This window comes from Mesocricetus auratus, unplaced genomic scaffold, assembly GCF_017639785.1.
Source record: "Mesocricetus auratus isolate SY011 unplaced genomic scaffold, BCM_Maur_2.0 Super-Scaffold_100008, whole genome shotgun sequence".
In the NCBI taxonomy this organism is placed as follows: Eukaryota; Metazoa; Chordata; class Mammalia; order Rodentia; family Cricetidae; genus Mesocricetus; species Mesocricetus auratus.
Window position 1 is genome coordinate 41,810,826 of NW_024429192.1, and position 17,974 is coordinate 41,828,799.

At 39.7% G+C, this 17,974-nt stretch overlaps 1 long non-coding RNA gene across 1 annotated transcript; it reads left to right on the top strand.

Moving 5' to 3' along the window:
• The first annotated feature begins 438 nt into the window (after positions 1-438).
• On the top strand, positions 439-15,912 carry LOC121141933. Its single transcript, XR_005878902.1, has 2 exons — positions 439-2,663; positions 5,853-15,912. It is a non-coding gene; the product is annotated as an uncharacterized LOC121141933 (long non-coding RNA).
• The last annotated feature ends 2,062 nt before the right edge of the window (positions 15,913-17,974 follow it).

The window sequence follows — 17,974 nt, forward strand, 5'->3', positions numbered from 1 at the left end:
ATTGCCTAGGATTTATATTTATAGGCAAAATAGGCATATTTTTGAAAAAGTACATGAAGACATATAACACAAATAACATTCCCTATTGACTATATGATAAACCAGAAATCACAGCATCAAATTATATTCTGACATTGACAGTTTCGTTTTTTCTATTAAATGAAGCTTAGACAAAAGGAAGTATCAGCTGATACTGAGATTTTCTAGAAAAAAATAAAAACATAACAATAGAGTCTAAAGAATGTTTAGAATAAAAATGAGAGATGTAGATAACTATACCAATAAAAACTAGAAACTTAAATAAATAAGTTAGATAGTCCACACAGAAGAATACAGTTAAATATGATAGTGGGGTTTTTTCATAGCTTGTATTTAATTTTATTTTTAACTAACAACATAAAACAAATCCTGGTAGATTAACTACATTTAGCATTTTATTAGTAGTTCTAATGTTGTAGCGAAAGGTAAATAATCATAAAATTCAGGAACTTATCATCTACAGCATGAGAAAAGAGGAGCAACATAATATCAAGTAAATAATTACGTTATAATCTTTTGTCAAATATTACCACAAATTTATGCTTTTTTCCTTCTCTAAAAAAATCATATTTCCAAATCTTCTTTTGAAGAGTAAGCAGCAATGCCAAGCCATGAACATCCTGAGGTGCACAGACTGCATTCTCCAGATGCCATTTGCCCTGGAAGCTGTAAGGGCTCCCTGGGAAGTGTTGATTTTAAGTCTGGAACAGTATAGTACAGAACCACACCGGAAATGAGACCAGGGCTCTGACATTGCAGAAAGCAAGAACTCTATCAAGCACTTAAAATTGTGTCAGGTAAGTAGAAGTAGCAAGGATGGGCAATTTGAGTCTCCATGAATAATGGCTACAATTATGTAAAAAAATAGAGATGCTTTCAATGAAAAACTCCTGAATCAATAACAAATTAAATGTAACAGCAAGATATAAAATTACATGTAAAAATCATTATGTTCATTGTTTGGGGCAACAAGCAACTGCAGGGATGATCCTATTTTACAATACAACCATAAAAGGAATCATCCTAGGAATAATTTTAACCAGACGTATAAGCATCCTATATAGAAAACACTAGAAAGTCTTGCAGAATGTCACAAAACTGGGTCTCAAAATGAAAAACAAACCATGTTCTCTGATAGGAAAACGCATCAAATTATGGTCAGTTTCTTTAAAAAGCATTTTAATGGAGCTATATTCTATAGTATATATATATATATATATAAACAAGAATATAAAAAACAAGCAGCAATGGGACTGGCCTAACCCTTTCAGACATTGCAATAGATTGTACAGACTATAATTAAAACAGTAAATTTAGAAAACGACAATATCTAATCAATGTGGACAAGGAAAAACACAGATAAAGACCCAAGAACAATGTAGAAATTTACATAGGTAACATGCCACATCTCTGGATGTAAGGAGAAAAAGAACTTTATAAAATTAACTATTGTTAGACAGCCATTTAAAAACAGAAAAATTGGATGTATCATCATCTAGGTAGAATTACCACCAGTCTTATCAATATGCATAAATCATCAAATGAGTGAAGGGAATTCTGGAAGAACACCCGCCCTTGTCAATACAGAGAGGATGGAAAACTGCCCTAAATCAAAGGAAGCCGAAAATAATTGACATCTAAATGCGGCATCTGATCTACTTAATCCTGATTTAAATTACGCCAACAAACAATAAAGTAAAACATGTTTTTGGAACAAGTGAGGATATTAGAACACATTAGCTCTATCAGATTGAAGTTGCTAATTTGCTAACTTTGTAACATTTCCCGTCCCCTTGCATTTTGAGCCTGTGGGAATAGTAGTCAATATGGGCAATTTTGCTAGATCCCAAATACATGCACATACTTAGGAGATTTCGGGGACATTTTGTTTGTCAGAATCGGCGGGCGTGAGGGATTGAAGCCGGAATCTAGTGATTAGAAACCAGGGATGCTGCAAAATACTAACTCCCTGCAGCTTACTGACACACCCCAAGACCACCCAAACCAAATCGCCACCACCGCGGGTGGTTGAGAAACGCTGGCGGAGAAAAATCGCATATTCTGAGAAACTAGGTTGCAGCACAGGACCTTGCCGTTTGCATGAGTCCCGTATGGGCGGTGAAGGCAGACAGTGTTCAGGCTAGTTCAAAATCCTGCATGTGTCCTTCCGCCCTCAAGCACCGGGAGAGACCGGTTCTTACCCACCTCTCACCAAGCCGCTGGGCTGAGGTGGGCGGAGTCTTGCGGTGGGCGGGGTCTGGATTGGCACTCCGCATGCGCAGAGCAGCCCGCCGCGCCCACGCCGTGCTACTACCAAAGTTGCAAAGCTCCGAGCGGACCGGTCAAAAAGGTGAAGATCCCGGCAACCAAGGAAAGGGAAGGGCGCTCCGCTTGGGCTGCCCGGATCGGTAAGGAGCCTCGCTCAAGCCAGAAGCGGCTCCTGCTGCTCGAACTGCTAAAGTGATGCAAGTATTCTCCTGTCCCACCCGGGCTGCATCCTGACACCGAGTGGACTCCGCCCCCGGAGTCCGTGCATCCCGAATGTCCTGGGCATCCAACACCTCGGGTTGCATCTGGCCACACCCCGCTCCTTGCCGGTTCCTCGCCCGCCATCGCCTGCCCAGGTAAAAAAAAACTTTATACACCTTAAGATCAGCCTGGAGAGTCGCTGATTAAGAGTCACCAGTTCTGGGGGGCGAGGGGTTCCCGGTGAAGAGCCAACTCTGTCACATACAAGTCTTTCTCAACCTTGTAGAAGAGGAGGAAACACCCACTCACGACCCGGGGCCTTACACGCTTGCAGGTTGCAATGGCAGGCTAATTCTTCACTTTGTGGGAGCCTCGTCCTGCGCCGCTTCCCTGGTGCTTGTAGAAAGAGCCCAGGTTCTGTAAGGATGCTCAGGTTTTGCTTGCCCAAGCTCTGCTCAACGCCCCAGGAACCCCACGCACCTGTTTGCTCCTCCTCCGGTTACCTGGTGAGTTCCTGCCTGCTAAGACCATCAGGAACCCTGAGAACAGTAGCCACACACACCGGCCAGCCTTTTATTCTGAAATAGCATGGCTTCCTGTGGAGAGCAAAAATCCTACATATTGGCTAAATTAGCTTAGTGTAAAAATAATACGGGATAAACTATTACATTTTGATAATTGCTCCTTTGTTGTGATAATATGCCCAGTGTGATCATTTGAAAACTAATGAGAAGTGTATAGAAAAATGTTGAAATTCTTCTACTTAATCCCAACACATTTAAAACAACTTGAAAATATTTATGTATTCTTTTAGTTCTTTTTTTCAGTGCTTACTTGGTAAGACCACTTACTGAACAGCTAGGTTTTTAAAGCTATTTAACGTTTGTTGAAACACAGCACAGAAAATAGTACACCGATTACAAATACTGTTCAGTACATAAACATACTCTGGCAACCACATCCAGATAATATCAACTATTACAAGTGTCCATCATCCCAGTCAGTAACAAAGATAGCACACTCTCCCTAAATACAGATGTTGCCTTAGCCTTAATTATTCTAGACATTGTCTTTTTCTGTCATAATAGTTATTCATCAAATAGTCTGTAATTCCCTGGTCCTTTCATTCCATACTATATCTGAATTCGTGTATGTTGTTCCTTATAATGAGTCAATTTTGAAACATTACTTTACTCTTAATGTGTGGCCTCCGATTTTCTTAATATACACAAAATACTTCATTAATAATGGTTCTTAGGAGATATAGTTCATGTCATACAATTCATCTGATTAAAGTATGTGACTTTCTTATTATGTTGACTTTGTGCAACCATTACCAAATTTTAGAACAGTTCACCTGAAAAGCAACTCCATGTCATTTGCTTATTACCCTTTGAAGGTATCTCCTCTATCCCCTTCAACTCCAGTAACCAATATCCTACCTATGGACTTGCTTTATGTGATCATTTTCTACAAGTTGAATCATGTAGTAAGGAAATATTTTGTGCCTGGTCCTCCATAGTGATACATAGTGTTCATTTATTTCTAGGTTTGGTGTTCTTACAAATAATACTCACATGAATAAATATTAATCTTGTATGTCTTTATGTAGATACATGCTTCTTGGTAGACAGACCTGCATCCTGAATAGCTCAGGCATGGCCAGTGCTGTGGCTCCCTTATATTTACAGTACAAGCTTTTCAACTTTGCAGTTCCACTAGCATTGTATGATGAGAACTCAGTACAACAGAGAATTGATCCAGAACCCAGTTTGTCATCAATGGAGTTAACTGTTCTCATAAATAACAGTTTTGTATCTATTTAAAGAACTGTATGTTTTATATCTATTCAGAGAAATAACACTGTTAAATGGAAAATTACCTTGCTGAAATAGAATTGCTCTCTGTGTGGCTACACTTACTAGACCCACCAGGCCCAAACTGTTACACTGCTCTGGACAGTGTCAAAATGGCTTCCCAGGTCATGAAAACATTTCCTGAGTGCGCAGCACAGATTGAGAACCTCGCTCACACAGCCTGCCTTCGCCTCCTGCCCATGCCCTTTCTACCCTCATCTTTTAATGCTTAAGCTTCAAACCACACTGGCACCTGTCCAGCTCAGAGCTTCCAGGATTGTTTCTCCCTCCCTCTCCTGATTGCTCCTCCCCCAACTATCCTCTGGCTGACTTTTTTCTTCTTCAGGTCTTGGTTGAAATCTTATTTTCTCCGTGAGGCCTGAGAGAAAAAAAATAAACAAAACAAATCTTGCATATTCTCTCTCCGTGTGCATTGGTTTGTTGGGCCTGCCACAGCTAATACACAGAGTAAATGGCCTGCTTAAGGGAAGCTTCTTATTTGTGGAGGCTGAAAGTTCAAGGTGAAGGTGTTGGTAAGTTTGGCTTCTCTTGAAGCTTTGTCCCTGTGTGCTTGAGCAACCCCAGGATCGGAGTCCAGACTTCCTCTTGTCAAGGATATGAATTAGAGTAGGGTCCACCCTGAGGTTCTCATTTTAATTATTTCCTTAAGTCTCACCTCCAGGGCCTGGAGAGATGGCTAAGGAGTAAAGAGCTCTTGTAGTTCTTATACAAGCCCAAAATCTTGTTCCCAATGCCCACACTAGGAGCTCACAGCTTGGTATGTGTGGGGGGGCAGTCTAACATTTTTCTGGCCACTGTGGGCACCTCCATATACCTACCACAGACACATGAACATCATTAAAAATAAAATCTCTAGGTATACAAGTTATGGTGCCCGGGTTGTAAGGACTTTAAAATAGAAGAATTTTGTAGAAGGAACATAATTTTCTTCATATTTGCCATCCATAGTATATTTTTGTTTATAGTTCTTATTTCAAATATAGTATGTTTTAGTTACTACTTTATTTGTTTTCTCATCTTCTGTCCCACTAGAACTTTTATAAGGGAATGTTGTAAACAGTGTTGTTCTCTGTGGTGTCTTTAGAACCTCAGATGAGTTTAAGCAATGACAAAAGTATTGTTAACACCTTTACCCCAGGCTAGCATATGGGCAGTGTTAATTTATTCCTAGTAGCTCTCTGGAGCTTCTGTGATTTTTTTTCATGAATGAAGAAAACCCTCTAAGTATTCCAGGAAAGCAGACATTTTTAAAGTTATGTTCGATTTTCTTAACAGAGAAACATTAAAGCGGTAAAAGATGTAGCTTTTCCCCAAGGAGTCTTAAGAACGTTGTATGCTGTTTCCAGAGCAACTGCAAGATTTTCCTGATTAATTAGGATGAGGACTCATCCACGTTACACCTAGTATCCATCCAAATTGCCTACTCAGTCACAAGCTAACCTGTACCACCTTTTTGTTTTTCTTTAGGCAGTCAGGCTCAGAATGGACTGCGAGCTTTCAAAAAAGAAAAAGACGGGAAACCACCAACAACAATGTTGCCAACGGTCTTTATAGCTTGCACAAAGTCAAGCAAAGTATGTTCCCATTTATGTAATATCAACAGTCTGCTTACCTACTGCTTTAGTCTAGGCTATTCTTGAATGTAGTGCCTTAAACAAAATGTAGATACATTGTACTTGGGACTGTGATCCCAGGAACAGGAAAGAAAGACAGGATGGTTGAATCTGAGCACATGGCAAAGGAAATTGGGACAGCATTGCCAAGAGCTCACTGTTAGTGCTGTGTGAGGCAGAAGCATCTCATGCTTTGTCTCACAAATGTCTCTCTGATAGACAAGAGAGAGAAGCATTTCTCTGGCAGCAGCCATATCTGTGTGGAGGACTACTTGCTTGAGATCTACCATCTTTCTATTTGATACCACAGCATCACTGAGCCTCAGGTAGGAGGCTGGATGCTTAGAACAGTGCTTGAAGTACTGTTAACAAAGAGCAGGGTCTGACTTTCCAGAACTATGACCTGAACCCAAAATTGAAAAGACCTGAACAGTGTATCACAGGCCTGTCATAGTCTGCATAATACATGTTTAGGACTGCATAAATCTATTCCCACTTCTTTCTATAATCATTTTTATGTAGACAGGGTTGACAAAAGGAAGATCAAATATATTAGGAGTTGCTTGTTTATAATAGTTTTGACCTTGAGTCGTGTTTGTTCATAAGAGAAAACAACAGTGGAATTTGGAAAATTTGGACATTATTTTTGCCATTTGGTGGTGACAAATGCTTTTAATCTCAGCACTCGGGAGGCAGAGGCTGGCGGATCTCTGAGTTTGAGGCCACCCTGGTCTACAGAGTGAGTCCCAGGACAGCCAGGACCACACAGGGAAACCCTGTCTTGAAAAATAAACTTAAAAAAAAAGAAAAGAAGAAAAATCAAGTATTCTACTTGAAATGTTTGCTCATGGTGAGTGGTGTCAGTTACCGTTTTCGCTCATGCAATTTCAGAAACAACCATGAACTTCTTTTGTCTCTGAGAACTTAATAAATTATTATCACAGACTCTCCCTAGTGACAGAAAACATGACTAATGGAGAGAAACTGCTAGAAACATAAGAAAAGCATTAAGATAATGAACATCCTATGAAGTGATGGCATTAACATTTATCAGAAAATGTGGGACTGCATGATTTGTCTATTCCTCCTTAAGAAATACTGATAACATCAACAACTTACTGCTGTTTAACTGATATTAATAAGAAAGCCATCGAGTCATTTAACTCAGTATGTGTTGAGTTCTACTAAGTATATGGGATTGTCATAGGCTGTGAGCAAGTCATCATGTAAAATAGTACACCCAAACACTTACAAATGTGTGTCCTTGTAAGGTATGTTCCAGAATACTTACACACTTAAGTCGTAAACTGGATCACCACAAACCAAGTTTCAAAAGACTAAAGCCATATTTAATATGAATAAAACTGAAAATTAAGTTCATAAAGATACAAAAGGATTCCAAATGCTTGCAATTTAATTCCAAATGTTTGTAAAAAAAATCAAAAAACAAAAAACCCAATGACTAATGAGTCAGTAAATCATATTAGAAATTAGAATATGCTTTGAAATTAATTCTGATTTTAAAATACCATGAGTTGGTGTGAAATTGGATGTTTATGGGACCTGGATGTAGTGATGCATGTTTGAAATCCCAGCCTTGGGAAGTGGAGACAGGAGCTAAAGCGTGCATAGAGAATTCAAGAGAAGCTGGGCTGGGCTACGTGAGACCCAACCTTATTATTTTTTTTAAAAAAGCTCAATGGAAATATATAGCTCTAAATAAATCTAAGCATTTGTGCAGAAATATTTTTAAAAGATTCTTAATCAATCTTCTGAAAAACAAGAAGGTGGGTTTGGGATGCAGTACTTGCGGAGGCCAAAAAAGAGTGTTAGAACCTGGAACTGGAGTTAATAGGTGGTTATGAAGTACCCTGTGTGGATGCTATGAACCAAACCCCCATTCTCTGCAAAAGCCCTTACCTCTGAGCCATCTCTTTTAGCCTGTGATGTTTCTGTACAGTAGCTTTCTGGGTGTTTGAGCAGACGAATTTGCTGAGTTGAGAGAAGGACTCAAGTTGGGATGGGCGGGATGAATTTTCATGACAAAGTACCATTGAGGTGGGAAGATAAGCACACAGAAAGTTTCTGAAATCTGAAAAAAGATCACTGTGTGCTTTTTGTTCAGTGCTCGGCTTCCCACTTCTCAAGGTTGGCATGAAATCGGGACCATTTCGTCTGCAGCCAGCCACAGCTGACAGTCCTTAATGAGGACAGGATCTCTGAAAACTTATGCATAACACCAGTGGGGCTCAACTGGCCAGATTAAAGTACCCCACCCCAAAAGGAACTTGAGAACAAGCTTGAATAGTGTCCTACTGACCCAATATAAATTCCTCACAGAACAAAATAGAAGTTTGTTAGGTCAGCCCTCCCAACAAGCACTTACAAAGACGTGATTATGTTTACAAGAGTTTCATATGGGGATATGTCTGTGAGAGTTGAAAAGGATAGGAAACCATTGAAGGTGGAATATTTAGCTCATATAACCTACTTCACCTTGTCCATGTGTGACTGGGAATACCTGAAGCATCATTTCTGGGTGTATCATTTCTGGGTGTGTCCGTAGGGTGTTTCTGGAAGAGATTTGACATTTGAACTGATAACATGAATAAAAGAAATTGTGGTTCTCAGTATGGCTGGGCATCTAATGAATAAAGACAAAATGCAGACGGGAGATTGAGGTCTTTCTCCACCTGACTGCTGAAGTGAGGCCTCCATCTGCAGACCTTGGGCTGGGGCTAACACAATCAGTGCTCTTGGGTTTCAGGTCTTCAGGTAGCAGATCATGGGACTTCGCCTCCATGGTGGTATAAGCAATTCTTTATAATAAACACCTGGGTGGGTGGGTGGATGGATGGATCCTATTGGTTCTGTTTCTATGAGAAACCCTAACAGAGAAAGACAGAGTACCAAGATGATTGTGCTACAGTGAGATTCTAATCAAGTTTAAGGTTGGCTGACAAGCCAAAGTTTCCCAGTGGAGACATCCCCTACTTCACAAGAATAAGCCTATGTTAGTATACCTGCTTTACTCAGCTACTGTTCTCATGGAATGAGCCTATGGGAAATGTAGTCTTAGCAGGAAAATAACACTGGCTTCAGAGCAGCAGCAAGGACCACTAAACTCTCCTCAAGCAAAAGGTCCAGGCGGTGTATTTTCACCCCAGTTCACTCTAACCCTTGTACTGTACATCCACTGCATAGGGATGGCTTGACCTGACTGCCAGAAAGATGGCTTAAGTGCCAAAAGCAAGTAGGAGCCCTTGCTAAGTAATTCTAGAAGTAGGTGAGTATTCTCCTTTCCCAGTGAATAATCACCCTAATAAGTGGCCAGAAATCCATTTGGGGAAGAACTTGAGAGTCATAACAATATGCACATGTCATTGTATAACAGCATCTTTATTTGTGAAGGCTGAGCCACTTTTCCAATCTCTGTAACCCTTACAATTTTCTTCATGTCTGGAAACTGGAGCAAGGGATTGTAAAGATTCATCGGGGACAGTACCATTAACATCTTGCTTTCCATTCTTAACTTAATTACTTACAGAAGTTAAGCCACATCCTTCCTTCTTGCTCATCTGTTTTGCCTGTAGGGGTGTTACCTTCAATTAATCATCTCCCTAACACCCTGTAAGTCAAGCCCACTTAACTACCCCTTCAATTTTGCCAGTTGTTACAGTAATTATGGCCTCTTGGCTTTTGGTAGCTAAGCACCAGTCCTGCAGGGCCCTTTATTACTTCAGGGTCCATTACCCTGAGTGATATTAACAAGCCCAGTGCCATGACCGCCTATCTAAATACAATACAGGCACCATCACTTATCTCAGTGATACTGGTACCCTCTCATAGGAATGTTCCTGGTGGCCTTGGTGAATTGTGTGTTCTCTGCTCCTTGCCTTGGAGCAAGCCACCTTCCCTCACAATATATCCATCTCAGCGTGACCATTTCCCTTGGTCAGTTTATATCTTCCCTATGTGCCAGAACAATGTGGACATCACAGCTTTGCTCAGAAATGACCCTTTCCCTTTTCAGGCCTTTAAAAGCCACTCTATCAAGGAATTTGTTTTACCTTTTTCCTAGGTGTTTCTCCTGGGGTAATATCTTAGTCCATTTGTGCATCTGTAACAAAATATCTGAGACTGACTAATTTACAAAGAGCATAAATTTATTTCTCACTGGCCTTGAGGATGTAAATATAAAATTAAAATGTCAGCAAGTTTGGTGTCTAGTGAGGTATCGTACACTGTTTCCACATGGTAGAGTGGAAGACTGAGGTCTAGAGAACTCCACTGCAGCTCATCTTAGAAGTCACGAATCCAATTCACCTTCACCACTTAATGTCTAAAAGATACCAACTGTTAATATGCTCACACTAGAAATTAAGTGTTTTCACACTTGAGGTTGGGTAGACAGACCACACCAGATGATAAACACTTTGTAACTGAAATATTCCTAAATAAATACATTCTTGTAAGTCTGCCTTTATATCTACCACCTCAGAAAAACAATGATCCAATTCACTCACCTGGCTTTTGCTTATGTGTCACACAGCATTCTTCCTGCCTTGTCAGACGCAGGATAGCTCCACTGACTCAGTGTGGAATTTAACTAGTCATCTTTAAGCAGTCGGAAAGAGGACAGACATTTCATGGGTGACGGGGCACACTCCATCATTTACCTTTCAAGACCTAGCCTTTGGCTGTCGATATACTGATTGAGGATGTACGTAGCTTTCCACCAAGCACTGTTTGGGCCAATGCAATTTCATTGCTAAACTCCTAAATATTTAGCAGGAAAATACTACCAAGCTTGCAGGATTTGTCAACTGAATAGGAAAACATCAGTGTTTTTGACTTGATAGCTGAAACAAATGCATCCCACTTGTAGATGATAAACAGAAAGTTGGAACCCAAACCTGACAAAACAACAGAATAAGGGAAATTATAGACCCAACCTCAAAGATAAGATGCCTGAATGAACCTGAAAAACTCATATAGAAATAAGATGTTATTCACTATAAATTTGTTAACCAGTTAATTTTAAATTTATAATCAATTGTGCACAAACGAGGTAGACAGAAGACTTGGGTAGTTTCTGGATTTTAAGGTCCTTCATACATGTTTTGGATGAGTCATTTCACTACACTGTAAAGATATGAATCTCATCACTTTTCTTGACATAGAGTCTGTTAGGCTACATATCTCCATATACTTGGATAATTGTAACATTCATACATTTGCATAGGCACTATCTTTCATAATATCATAGTTGGAGACTATGGTAATCCTAAAATGGACAGCCTGTGGAAGTAAGTCATAAGCCACCTCCTAGAAATTCCCTTTCTTTACATAAAGTCTGTTGTCACTATGTAAACGAGGAGATTCACCTCCATTCATCTTTTTTCCCCCAGAAACAACCTCCAAAATGCTTCCAAAGAGAAAGTAATAGAAGTTAGCTGCCTAATTTTCTATTTGGGAGCCAGTAAGTCTCACAAATGTCGATGCTCAGACACTAAACAAAATATTATCAAATGAAAGTTGCAATGTCTAAAGAGACCAGTACATCATGAAATGGTTCAACATTTGAAAGTTAATTAATACAATTCATCATGTAACAGAATAAGACAAACCGTATGTCAGTAGCTACAAAGCAAACAAATCAACATGCATTAACAATACAAACTGAAAACTACGAACAGAAGGGAAGTTGATAGCAATCTATTAAGAAAACCTACAGTTAGCATACTGCTTAGTAATAGAACATGGATCTTTCCCACAATTGTGTATTGTCCCTTGTCATGCAGATCCGGTATGCCACAAATGATTGTGCATGGAGAAAACCTGAACTGTTCTACAGGCTTTGAGAATGAGTTAATTTAATGTCAAAAGGTCAAAAATTGTATATCCTCACATTGGCTAAACTTAACTAAAATATTTTAAATGAGCTATGAATAACAAGTTTCAAATAGCTAAGAATAAACCAGTTGTGAGATTTACAGTCTTCTGCACTAGCAACTGAAAAGCATTACTAAGACATTAAACACTTAAATGAGTGGGGGTATAAAGTGTTGAGGCATGGAGGACTAGATGTTTTAAAGATCAATACTTTGAATGTACTCAATATTTATTGTCTGTGTCATCCCCATGAAGCTCCCCGGAGATCCTTTTATTTTGATGAAATTGATAAACTGCCTGAAATGTATTTAGAAATTGAGTGGACTCGTGACAGCTATAATAGTTATGAAGAGTACCTTCAGGACTATCAAAACCAAAGCAAGCTACAGAATTTGGGGTATTTCACTGTTTGTACAGTGATGACTACTAGACTAATGAAATAAATACAGAAATTAAACACTGGCTGAATTTCCCTCTGAAGGAAAATGCTTCAGCACCTCAGCACACGTGCCACACCCAGACATACTTCTCCTCTTAAGCTAGATTGTAAATTTAGTGTTTAGGAGGAATGAAGCCATAGAAGACCCGCCCAAAGAAACATGCAAATGAAACTTGGTGGCTTTTGTTTTTCCAAGAATCAAAGTCATGGTTTCAGATTTAAGACCAGAGGAATACCTAGTCCTACATGTCACAACCTATGTCCTATAAATTCACTCAGAGAAGGGGATTGAAAAGGAAAATCTCATTGGTGAGTTATATTCAAGAGAAAGCAGCTGAGTTTATTGCTGATGAAAGTTTCTGAAGAATTCCACATTCCAAATCACAGTCTGAAAAAAAAATCCAGAAAGAATGTACATAATCTAAAAGTGGAAATACTAGTGCCCTCTGCCCTGTCTTGTTCCCCTGAGACATGATGTTGCGTATAGTTAGTCTAGGTACAATATTATTGAATTTGCATGTGCCTAAGTATAGAGATCCCACACTGCCATACAGTCACTGTGGTGTCAGGTGACCAAGAAAATCTCTTTGGTGCAACTGGGAGCATTAGAACAATAATTCTAGCAGCCCACAGACCTGAAGGACAGTGTGAACTCTGAAAGATGCTTCAGATTTCATCAGATATCAACACAGGGGTGAATGTCAATAATTACCAGAAAGGACAGTATTCATCTTACTTTGAAGCCAAACACAAATAGACACCAATCAGAATCAAATGCTATACTATCACCTAGCCCTCTATAACATGGATGCAACCCTGAGTGGAAAGTGAGTGCTCTGTACTTAGTATGTCCCCACTAAATTCATATGTTGAAATCCTACCTGCAAAGGTGGTGGTATTTGGAGGTTGGGTCTTCAGGAAGTGAACAGAATGCATTCCCTTACAAGAGAAGCTCAAGGGAGCGCATTCACTCTTTTGCCAGGTGACAACAGACAGCTGCCCCAAGTAATTAAGTGTGTTCTCACCACAGACTCTGCCAGCACCTTGATTTTTGATTTTCTAGCCTCCAGAAGCATGTTATTTATAATCTACCCAATTTATAGTGGGTGTTCTGTTACACTAACTCCAAAAAAATGAGAGAAAATGTTAAATTAACTTATTTTAAAATGCATTGCCTGTATTTATCTAAAAAATAAAGGGTTTGAGGTGTGTGTGTGTGTGTGTGTTTATATGCATACCATAGACAGAATGCAAGAATTGTTTAAATTTGGAGAAAATTAAAGCCAGGTTTCCATAGAGCTGAGTACATTAATTAATAAGGACACCAGAGTTTCAGGCAGGACTAATAGCCTACTGTTGAAAGACAAGTGACCCTAGAGCAAGCAAACCATCTGCATGCAGTTGTGTTTTGTTTTGGTTTTGTTTATTTGTTTTACACGATCTACAAGGCCCTGTTATCACAGTTAGGGTGATGCTTACGGAACTGTGTGCCGTGTTTCACTAGTTCATAGCAAATGAACTGATGCAAGGAGAGAAACTAAGTTGAAAGTCTTCCTTAGTGCCTGACTCTCAGAGTCGTTCCAAAGGAGATGATGTGGTGTGTCAGAAGCGTATCCATGTGTGGCCCTGGTCTCCCTTCAGAGAAGGACTTGCTCCCATTTGCTGCCTGGACTGTTAACAAGCAGCCTGCAGCTGTCAGGTCCCTTCTGCCATCAGGTCTCCTCTGGACTTGCCTCAGCAGCACAGAAGCACTTCATCTAATGTCACACTCCTTCACAGGATGACACACGTCAGTGACTGATCATTGCTGGGATGCAAAGTTGTTCCATGGCTCATCTCCAGAGTTCTCTGTGGTGCTGGCAGAAGCTGTTGCTGAGCCTATATGGCAGCCCAGCTTGCTCTGTCTTTCTCTTCTCTACAGACGCTAGTCCAAAACACACTTCTTAATAAACAGCCACAGTGTCAACCATATTTGAGAGTCTCAAGAGATGCATCCTGGAGAACACAGAGGCTCTGACTCACCCGCCCCCCAACAAATACACCTTCAGATTCAATTTGCCCAGGAAAGAAAATATAGAAGATCTATCAGGCACCAAGTTTAAGAAACACATCTGGCTACTGCTAAGTACAGATGTGAGAACTGAGAAAGTACACTCACTTTTTGTCAGATGAATACAAATATTTTGTATTCACAGCTGCCTTTGGACATATTTAGTAGGGAAAGGGGGAAAGTACTGAGAAAGTCTTTGAAAATCTGTTTCCAAGAAATAAAAGCTGCATGCCAGAAGTCTCATAAAACTAAAAGAAAATGGCAAATTTGAAATAGCTAAAAAAAAAAAAAGGAGAGTTTATCACAATAGACTTACTGAAATGTTGATGTTCAGTAATGTGGTGACTGGTATCATTTCAAGATGTGACTCTATTACCAAAACAAGGGCTGGAATAAATATTTTTGCATAACCATATTTGTATTTCAATGGTACCTTGAGAGGATGGCTTGGAAAACTGACACCTAGATAATCAGTGACAATGAGCCATCAGACTGCATGCTCAGCATAGGGCAATTTCCAAGGAGGAAGAAATGCATGCAGCCTCTCCAAATTTGGCTTGGGGAGGCGTTTGCTTCAGCTCACTTGAATAAGCTACTGTCTATGGCTCACAAGGGTCCTGTTCTTAATGAGGTGGTGCATGGCAGCAACACACTGTGAGTCCAAATAGCAGATGGCAACGCTGTTGAGTAGGCTGGCATGCTGATGTCTAGCCACCAACTGGCAGCAATCATTATTAAACTGATTCATGTGCCCAGGGAAAATCTTCATAAGAGCCCTAGCAAATGTGAGCAGCAAGAGGCAAATGATCTGTCCCCACATCCTCTATAGAGCTACCTATATTTTAAAAATGACTATCCTGCAGGGCTATCTACATGAAGAATGGCAGGATGAGTGAACCGGAGGCTCTGTTCCTCTGCTCTATACTCACATGCCTTTAAATGTGATGGTTGTAATTTCTGTTTGGTGAATAGCTTTAGCTTGAAGGAAGTAGCTTTGTAGCTCTCCCCCTGTGGGCATAATGGCAAATATATTTGGTGTCAGGCAAGTGCTTGTGGGCTCTCCAAAAAAAGGTTCTGTGTAAATGTTGCACAAATTGAATACTGAACATTATCTGTCTCAAATTATGAAGTGATGGCCTAAACAGCGCATGGTCCATCCACCTGAGACAGGTAACTCATCCTGAATGAAAAGCAGATTAATACAAGTAAGAACATTACAAAACTATTCTCATATGAGGACCTTTCCACAAGAAAATCTTAGAAGTACTCATTTTGAAAACTATGTCTTTATAAATCAAACTAATAAGCAGGTAGCATACTTCCTTTTTTTTCTTTTTGGTTTTTCAAGACAGGGTTTCTCTGTGTAGCCTTCACGGAGATCTGCCTGCCTCTGCCTCCCTAATGCTGGGATTAAAGGTGTGTGCCACCAATGCTTGGCTACATGCTTCTCCTTTCAAATGAATGGATATGTGTTTGTAACGAGTAATGCCAATTTTTATGTTTGTATATAAACATTTTATTGAAAAACTACATCCTGTTTCATTTACTTTGAAAACACATTCACTTAAATATTGAAAATTCCTAGTTTTTTAAAAATAAATCTTCATTGAATTGTTTTCCTAAAATTGAGACAACAGATTTTATCATGCTTCAAAGAAGAAAGAAGTTAAGGAAAGAAAACACTACAAACAAGTATCAGATGTTGTATACATTGTCATTATGGGCTTTACTGGGTTTCTATAAAGCATTTTTGTTCGAAGTAATTTTTAACATGTTCTTTAAAAGGGTTAAAGAGGCTAAAGGATGTATCAGTGGGTAAAGGACCTATTGCCAAAACCAGTAACCTGAATTCAGTCCATGGTAGGAGAGCACCAGCTCCTACAAACAGTTGTCTTCCAGCATCTGCATGTGCACTGTAGCATGTAACTCCCTCACACAAAATAAAGATAAATCACTTTTAGACTCTTACCTTTTAGAAATCACTTATCAGTCAGATAAACATGTCCAGGCTGAGGTATCACAAGTTCTAGAGTGTGTGCTCTCCTCATGTCCTATGCCAGACATGAGAACAACTCTCTTTCAGAGACAACCCAGCTCCCCACCCCGACAAGAAACCTCACAAAGCAAAACTCACACAACATCACTCTGCTCTCTCATCCTTCTCCCCACACAAGGAATGAAATTCCAGAACTGATCACACATTTTAATACTTGAGAACAACAATTTCACATCAGCAAATGATCTGTGCTCTTCCTCAAGTCCTGGCTTCTTTCAAGAAATAAATTGAGCCAGTGTCAAAAGGTAAGATGTCCATGTCTTGCTCTGCATGAGAAAACAAATGCATTGTGTTAAAGCAAGTCTGAAAATGATGACCTCTTACTCCCTTAAGGTGGAGGGAATCTCTTAAAACACTGGCCAACCTACCATAGCATCAACAGCTACTTCTGAATCATTGCAAAATGTCATTACATCAGTAGGCTACAGTAATGAATGTGGGCTGTAAGTACTGATGCCAACCAGCAATGAGCAGTCTAGTTTAAAGCATGTGTTTCATGTATTTTAATATGGAGATGAGAAGGTGAATAAGTGTATTGTGGTAGTGTGGGTGCCAATCAGCCCCACTACCAAGAGATGGTTATTTGTTTTCTTAGATCAAGTGCCATACAGGGGAAATTCATCCTGAAACTTTCTATGTCCTAAACAGTTGCTTACAGCTCTCTCACCCTTCACAAGAAATGCTCCGTTCAAAGGCATCATTAATGCCCCCCCGTGCCAAGACCCAAGTCTCATTTGCAGGCTCTCATTGACACTCGATGTCAGAGGCATTTGATCAGCAGGGCACCATGACCATCTTGAAACACTTTCTTGTTTGCTTTCTAGAGAGTGTGCATGTGTCTTCCTCCTCATTCCTTCCCATAGTCTCCCAGTTAGCTCCTCATCAAAATCTGAACGGACTTCTGAGTGCCCTCAGGTTCTCTTGGTTCACTCAAGTATTTGACTGAACATGGATACTTAGCTATGTATATGGCATGTATGTCTGATAATGTCTAGAACATAGTGGACACTCAATTATATTTGTTAAATAACTGAATATGATGATAATAATAAATAACTATAGTAATGACCTGATAGTTCCTAACATCCCACTGAGAGAGGTGTAAATATCACTGCTCTTACCTCTTTAGGATAAGAAATTTAGATAAATCACTTTTTCTCAATATCCTGCCGCCATTGAGTGCCATAGCCGGGGCTTGTATTCCTGTAGGCTGGCTCCCAACCTCATGCTGTACTTTCAGAGCTGTGATGATAGAACTATGATAGAACTATGAAATGCTATTTTTCTTACATTAAAAAAAAGACCTAACACCTCATCTGAAAAGCAGAAATGAAAATATCATCAGTCTGCCTTCCACAAGTCATTAATGTAGACTAAAATAGTAATGAATTTGAAAATATAAATTACTACCGAACTGTGAGCAATTTCCATTCACTCGTTATTATTACTGTGAGATGCCGAAATAAGAACCGAAATGGAGGAGCAGCAAATCTTACAGACTGAGTAGAGGCATAAAAGGAGACAGGCAGGAAGGAT